The sequence below is a fragment of the Adiantum capillus-veneris genome, chromosome 15 (assembly GCF_014529385.1).
Source record: "Adiantum capillus-veneris isolate H3 chromosome 15, ASM1452938v2, whole genome shotgun sequence".
Taxonomy (NCBI): Eukaryota; Viridiplantae; Streptophyta; class Polypodiopsida; order Polypodiales; family Pteridaceae; genus Adiantum; species Adiantum capillus-veneris.
This window is the reverse complement of record NC_140945.1, coordinates 64,820,102-64,827,091: the sequence shown is the minus strand read 5'-3', so window position 1 is coordinate 64,827,091 and position 6,990 is coordinate 64,820,102.

Genomic DNA, 6,990 nt, shown 5'->3' with positions numbered 1-6,990 from the left:
AAACTCCACTTCCAATCCATGCCTTAGATTGTCCCAACTCAATCTTATAGGTGGATCAGCCATACGCAACTCCTCTTCAAATGCTTTGGACCAAGCTCGTGCATCACTCTTCAAACAAATTTGGAGAAGGCGTAACATTTGCGTAGGGTCATGAATCTGGTTGCTAATGCAGGCAACCTCCATCTTTTCCAAAAATTCTTCCACATCTTCATCACTTCTTCCATGAAACTCGGGATAAGAGAAAGCCATGGCTACCCAAATTATGATGCTTTGAGAACCCCTTCGAACACACGTGCAAGAACCCAAAACTTTTCACTTCCCAATCCCCAGAAACTTCAATGGAGCTCAACTTTAGATAAGGACAAACACATGCACATCAAATGAGTTTTCATAGTTGATCATCGGAATGACAACAGGCAAAGGACATTCCAGGATCTCTCTCAATCTTCTTGGCCCAAACATAAAGACTATGCGCTGCTGGAAAAAGATCTTCCTGGACACATGAACATTAATCTGAATTCTTTGCGTTAAATGAAAAGGAGTGAACTGAGGGCCATTTTGATCATCCATTAAAGCCAACCATGAAGCTCCCAAGAAGGCACACCTGATTCAACCTCTGATTTTGCCAAAATTTCAGCAGCATAACAGCATAAATGGCTCAAAATACCAAAAAACCAGCCATCATAACTTGGGAAAATTTCGACAGAGTTTCCCCAGAAGTAGAGCAGTAGGAACCCAAAATATAGACTGTCTATGTACGCATAAACTGTCAACAATAGAACCCGAGCATCAAGTAGGACTCACTAGTACATAGCCTATGGCGAGGTCACGAAAAGGGTGCTCCAGCTACCTGTATCACCGAAAGGATCTCCACATTTGAGAATCCCCCAGCTCAATAAAAACCTCACGCTATCGACCCTCACACGAAAGCTAATGCAAATCGCGTATAGTCAAGTCTCAGAAATGACTATCTTCCAGACCAAGTCTCAGAAATGGCTGGGACTGCCAAATAAAACCATATATGGCTCCACAAAGGCGTACAATGGCAGTTTCCACAAGTAACGTACAATCCAACAGACAATGCGCTCAAATAGGCGCCAAGTGATGCATTCCCACAACAACTGCAAGTGACATCACTGTACTCCAGCTACCTGTACCTGTGTGAATCACCTGTACCTGTCCCTGTCCCTGTTCCTGTAACCTGTAACCTGTAACCTGTAATCTGCAACCTGCAACCTGTAATCCCGAAGCTCGAAGCTCGAAGCTCGAAGCTGAAGGTACTCGAAGAAGATCCTCCGTGGGGGCGCCAAAAGAATGTGGGCGGGATGAAAACACACACAACGCCTCTATAACGACCTGACACACACTCTTGGGAAGATACACACACACACTATGGGGCACCACTCGGCTTACACAACACACCTGGCCGAGACAGGGAACACACCTCTGGAGTGAGAGGAGAGAGACTATCCACTTGCCCACTCCACACAGACACACACACTCACACACACACACCCAAAAAACTCAGCTCAAAAGAGGAGAATTTCTGATGTTTAGATACAAATGAGCTTGGGCCAACACCAATGGGGCAAACAGCTCACACAATATGGGTAAAATAAGCCAGATACAATCACAAACTGGAGCAGAAACTTCGCTCACCGGAGAAGATTACACAGAAAAACAGCAAAAAAAGAGTGAGGAATTTGGCAAAATGGACAGCTCCATCGCGTTCGGAACGGCCCAAAACCCCACTCTACAATGTCAAAGTGCTCAAATCCGACATCGGATGAGCAGTTTACGGCCAAAACAGGCTCCAAAATGAGCAAAAACACACCTGCGGCTGTTCCTCCTCTCTTCTCCACGTTTTTTCTGGTCTTCTCTCAGTTTTTTCAGTTCCCACACTTAGCTTTTTTAGTTGGGCACCCTTGGCCTTTTAGATGACCTCAAACGGACCCCGAACAGGCCAAAAACTGACCTCGCAGTGCATAGTTGTCACCTTTTTGCATCATTCGCACACCTGGCACTCAGCTTTTTTCCAATAATGCATCTCGCCACCACGTGAAGTGGCCCCAAAAAGTGGCCCTAATGATGACCTTTCTGCGTAACTCTCACAAGAAAACACCCACGTTGTGTCCGTCCTCATCCGCGTGCAAATATTGACCTCGTTCGCCCTCCTGACGCCACTAGATGCCATCTGACGCACCTGCTGACCTCACGTCGTCGGCCCGCGGATAGCTTCCTCGAGAAGTTTTACGCGCTACCAACTCCTCCTTATTGTAGAAAAACACAATGGTACTAGTAACGATGAAAATCGATGCACTATGTACATGGTGTCCTACCTGTACACATGTGGGCCCCACGTAACCACCTGGCTCTGGAAAATGGGCAATACTTTATTTGATGCACCATGCATGGGTATGTACATATGCGCAATCCCTTGCTCCAAAAAACTCCTGACAACGTTAGGGTATGTCTTTACATTGGCTGGTGGAGCAGTATCATGGCGTTCTAGATTACAAGATTGTGTTACTCAGTCTACTACAGAGGCTGAATATGTTGCAGCATCACATGCATGCAAAGAATTAATTTGGCTTAATCAACTAGTAACAAATTTGGGAATCAAAGAAGAGATGCCTCTGTTATATTGTGATAGTCAAATTCCTATACAATTGGCTCGCAATCCAGTTTATCACTCAAAGACAAAGCATGTGGATGTGAAGTATCATTTAATCAGGGAAAGGACCAGATATATGCACAATAGGAAAGGACTTCGCTCAGAGAGCTTTGCGCATTTTCGCAAGCAGTTAGGTGTAGGGTAGTACATCACTTCTCTACATCTCTTGTATATTAGCTTGTATAGTAGCTTCTCTCACACGTAAAGTACCACATTGGACTTTAAGTGGGAGGTTGTTGGGGTATAAAGCCCAATGTGGTCTCCCAGGTAAGTGGGCGTGCCGCCAGGTATGTACACATAATCTTTTGTAAAAACCTAATAAGAACTCACTATGCTCTACACATTACAGTAGAACGAGTTCACCATATTGTCGTGCTCTTCTTCTCGCACTCTGTCTCGCGTCGCACTTCCGCTCGTACTCCTTCAAGTTCTACATGGACTTGACTATTGTTAGTTGATGGACCAGACGGGTGCCCTCGTAGTCAACCCCTTTATCATGGAGCCACAAATTTTCTATCTCATCATTATTTTTTCAAAAAAGCCTTGTATTTATTGACAGTCTCTAATTTTAGCCAAATGATCTCTAAACCAATCTACGTAAAATTTGAGTTGTAAATCTTGATATCACTCCCAAACCACCGTTTGTACACGACCATATGCTTTAATCTTGTGACATTGAATTTCTACCCTCTCTACCCATCTTCTTCCTCCAATTTTTCTTGCATATGCTTTGCTTTTTAATATCTCGCTTTAAAGTGATGGTCCGACATGTCAAACCCTTCACTTTTCGATCAGAAAATGCGCTTGCTCGATATTAACAAGGCGCATCTTAAGTCGTTTGGCCCTTCTAATTAACGACACTTTAAACAGATCCACATGAAGCCATTAAAGATGTGAACAAACAGACATTAAAATATAACATGTATGCCTTCGGCCCTTCTCCTCTAAAGCCTCCTTTAGAAGGCCAAAAGGTTAAGTCGATAGTGTGCGACTATTGGTCACAAACACGAGTATGGACCAGATTGATTGAACAAATGCTTCATGGAACAATCAGGGCAAGAGCTCAAAACACACAACAATTAAATTATAAGGAAGCCATACAAAGAGAGAAGAACCATACAAAACCTTAAGAGACTAACACACTCCAACTTCCCATTTGTAGATTCTTAGATCGGGGAATTGAGTGACAACTTATCACTAGGCTTTTTTCTTTGATTGCATTTGGACACAAGAATAAAGAACATAACTTTTAAACATTGCAAGGCATCAATGTGAAAACCTCCTCTAGTGAGATAGCGAACTATGGATATAGATACATGATGACAAGTTGGTCGTCATGAACAAGTGCCAACTGTGTATCTCTTCTACTGCTTCTATGCTTATGTGGCTACTGTGTTTGCTTACCATACAGAAAATGTTCACATAATTCAAAATCATTAAATGAAAAGCCAGGCAAATAACCAGAACCAATATCAACCTATCAAATGAACCAAGAAAGCTTCAGATTCTGCAGAAATTTTGGCATAGTCTCCTTTGTAAAATGGCTCTGGTGTACTAAAAACAGACCAAAAAACAGCTCAAAAACCACTCTCTCTAACACTGTAAGCTGTGGGTAAACCTGTCCTGCACCTGTACTGTCTCTGACTGTCCTGTCACTGTCCTGTAAGCATAGACTGCGACAATGCCTCAACGGCAGTAAAGCAAAGATGCAATCCCAACGGTCTAACTCACAGTCAATACATCCTAGCTGCCTATCTAAGGGTACTCGAGGGATCACTCCAAGACCTGTATCACCGAAAGGATCTCAACATTCGAGAATCCCCCAGCTCAATAAAACCTCACTCGACCCTCAACAAAGTCTGCAGTAAATCTGACAGTACATAGACTTCCCACAAAGTCATACATCCACAAATTTCCCACTGTATGCTGTAACCGTTGCGGCGGTTGTTTGATGCGTGACTCACAGCTTGCAAACCCTCAACACACATACATCATCTCTGACAATACATCCCATGTGGAAGTACCTGCAATGTCAGGATGAAATCTGGAATATCAAGCAACAAACACAAGCTACCTGATGAACTAGTGGATGTCGCCTACAGTCTGTGTGTAGATGTGCCCGTGTCGTATGTGACACGCCTCCAAGAACTGTGAGCCGTCCTTCGATGTGTAGACAGCCACAAATCAACACTCTAGGAGTGTCGATATCCTCAGCACCTGTAGTCATAGGCCGAAAACCCCAAATTTGCAGAGTCGGATATGCACCCGCTAAGACCACGTAGTCGAAAATGGCCTGCGCAGAACTTTGTCGAAGCCGAATGGTGGCCAACATGACCTCAGAATGAAATTCTAAGGACACCGAGGCCTACGGGTTGCCCACAAGATTTGGGGCCGTGTCTTCGCCTATCAAATTTCACTCCAATCTGAGCTGGTGACTCTAGCCTCCTGCAGTGCTGCCCCGAGCCTCGATCTGAGCTCTGATACCAGTTGAAGGAGTACGAGCGGAAGTGCGACGCGAGAGAGAGTGCGAGAAGAAGAGCACGACGATATGGTGAACTCGCTCTACTGTAATGTGTAGATCATAGTGAGTTCTTATTAGGTTTTTACAAAAGAACATGTGTACATACCTGGCGGCCCGCCCACTTACCTGGGTGACCACATTGGGCTTTATACCCGAACATTATGCAAGGTGATCTTTAGAGAAAAATGGCCACCACATGCGCCTTCATTCTCTTCCAATGCTCTGTAAAGCTCCTCTCGCCAAGGTACATGTCTCAACATGAGATCAACCCCTTTCATGTACAAGACATCACCAATCAATTCGTACCTATATGCTCTACGCACAAAGCCATACTTCTTAGACTTTTGAATGTCCTTCGGAATGATTCCTGTTAGCAAAAACTCCTCTTCTTGAACCAAACTTTCTCGGCCATGATAAAGAGGTAAAGAGGCCATGATAAAGAGGTAAATTGGTCCTCAACACAAATACCTCCCCAATCATGCTTTGAGCTACTTCATGTGCCTCTCCATTTAGAGCGCGTTCGATGTGTCTGATGCTCCATGCTTCAAACTTTTTTAATAGGCTTTAAATCTGAAACACATTTCCTTCAATGAGGTGTTCTTGCTCTCCACACACCCAGCACTTGCTTCACAACTAACAAGGCATCACCTTTTATGCTCAACCTTCTAATCCCATGCTTTAAACAAATGTGTAATCTGGCTTCCAACGTAGCATACTCATTGTTACTATGCGCATCCAATTTGAACCCTCTCTTGCATACTAGTTTCCCCTCTGTAAAGTGCTATACCCCCTGAAGCCGCATCATGGCTCTTTCTGTATGAGCCATCAAAGAACAAAACATGTGCATTGCTGATATTTGGCACTTCTTCAACTACCTTTCTCACCACCTCTTCCTTAACATGGAGGGGATTCTCCTTATAAGTCAATAAATCAGCTAGGGTAGCCCTCGTACTATCTTCCACTAGAAAAGAGAACTCAAACTCTTGCAGCTCAATTACCCATTTCTTCACCACATTTGACATGTTAGTGCCATTAATTAATTGTGGCAAAAAAGAATAGCTCGTCAAGAAAACAAAAGTTCATGGTAGCAAGTAATGACGAAATCGTCGACAAGAAAATATTACACTGGCCATCACTAGCTCTACTTCCGAGAACTTTCTCTCTGCTACGAACTTCACTCGGCTTGCACAATACACTGGCCTCATATAATGGCTGCCCTTCCCCTTTTGCAATAGCATGGCTCCAATGGCATCATCCCCTACTGATGGATTTACATAAAACACTTTTTCCCAATCAGGAGATTGCATGGCTGACAACCCCCCTAGCACCTCTTTTACCTCTTGAAACACTTCTTCACACTTGTCATCCCACTGCAATGGATCATGCTTTGCCACTTGTTGTAATGGATAAAGAAGCTGTGAAGACAATGGAATAAACCACGCCATGTATTTCACTTTGTGTATAAAGGTTTCCAATTGCTTTGTACTCGTAGGTGATGGAAGAAGAAAAAAAGACTTAACCTTGTCTGGATCAGCCTCAATGCCATTTTCTGACACCATATGGCCCAATAACTTCACCCTTGGCTGTGCTAAATGACATTTCTTTGTATTTAGTTGTCCTCCACATTCATCATATCGAGCCAATACCACCTGCAACTTCTCATGGTGTTCAGCCCTACTGCTGTAGACACAGAAGTCGTCCATAAAAAGCTTTAACACAACTACCAATGAATGGTTCCAATACCCAATTTGCTCTCTCTTGATAGAAAGATGGTCCATTTGACAACCCAAATGGC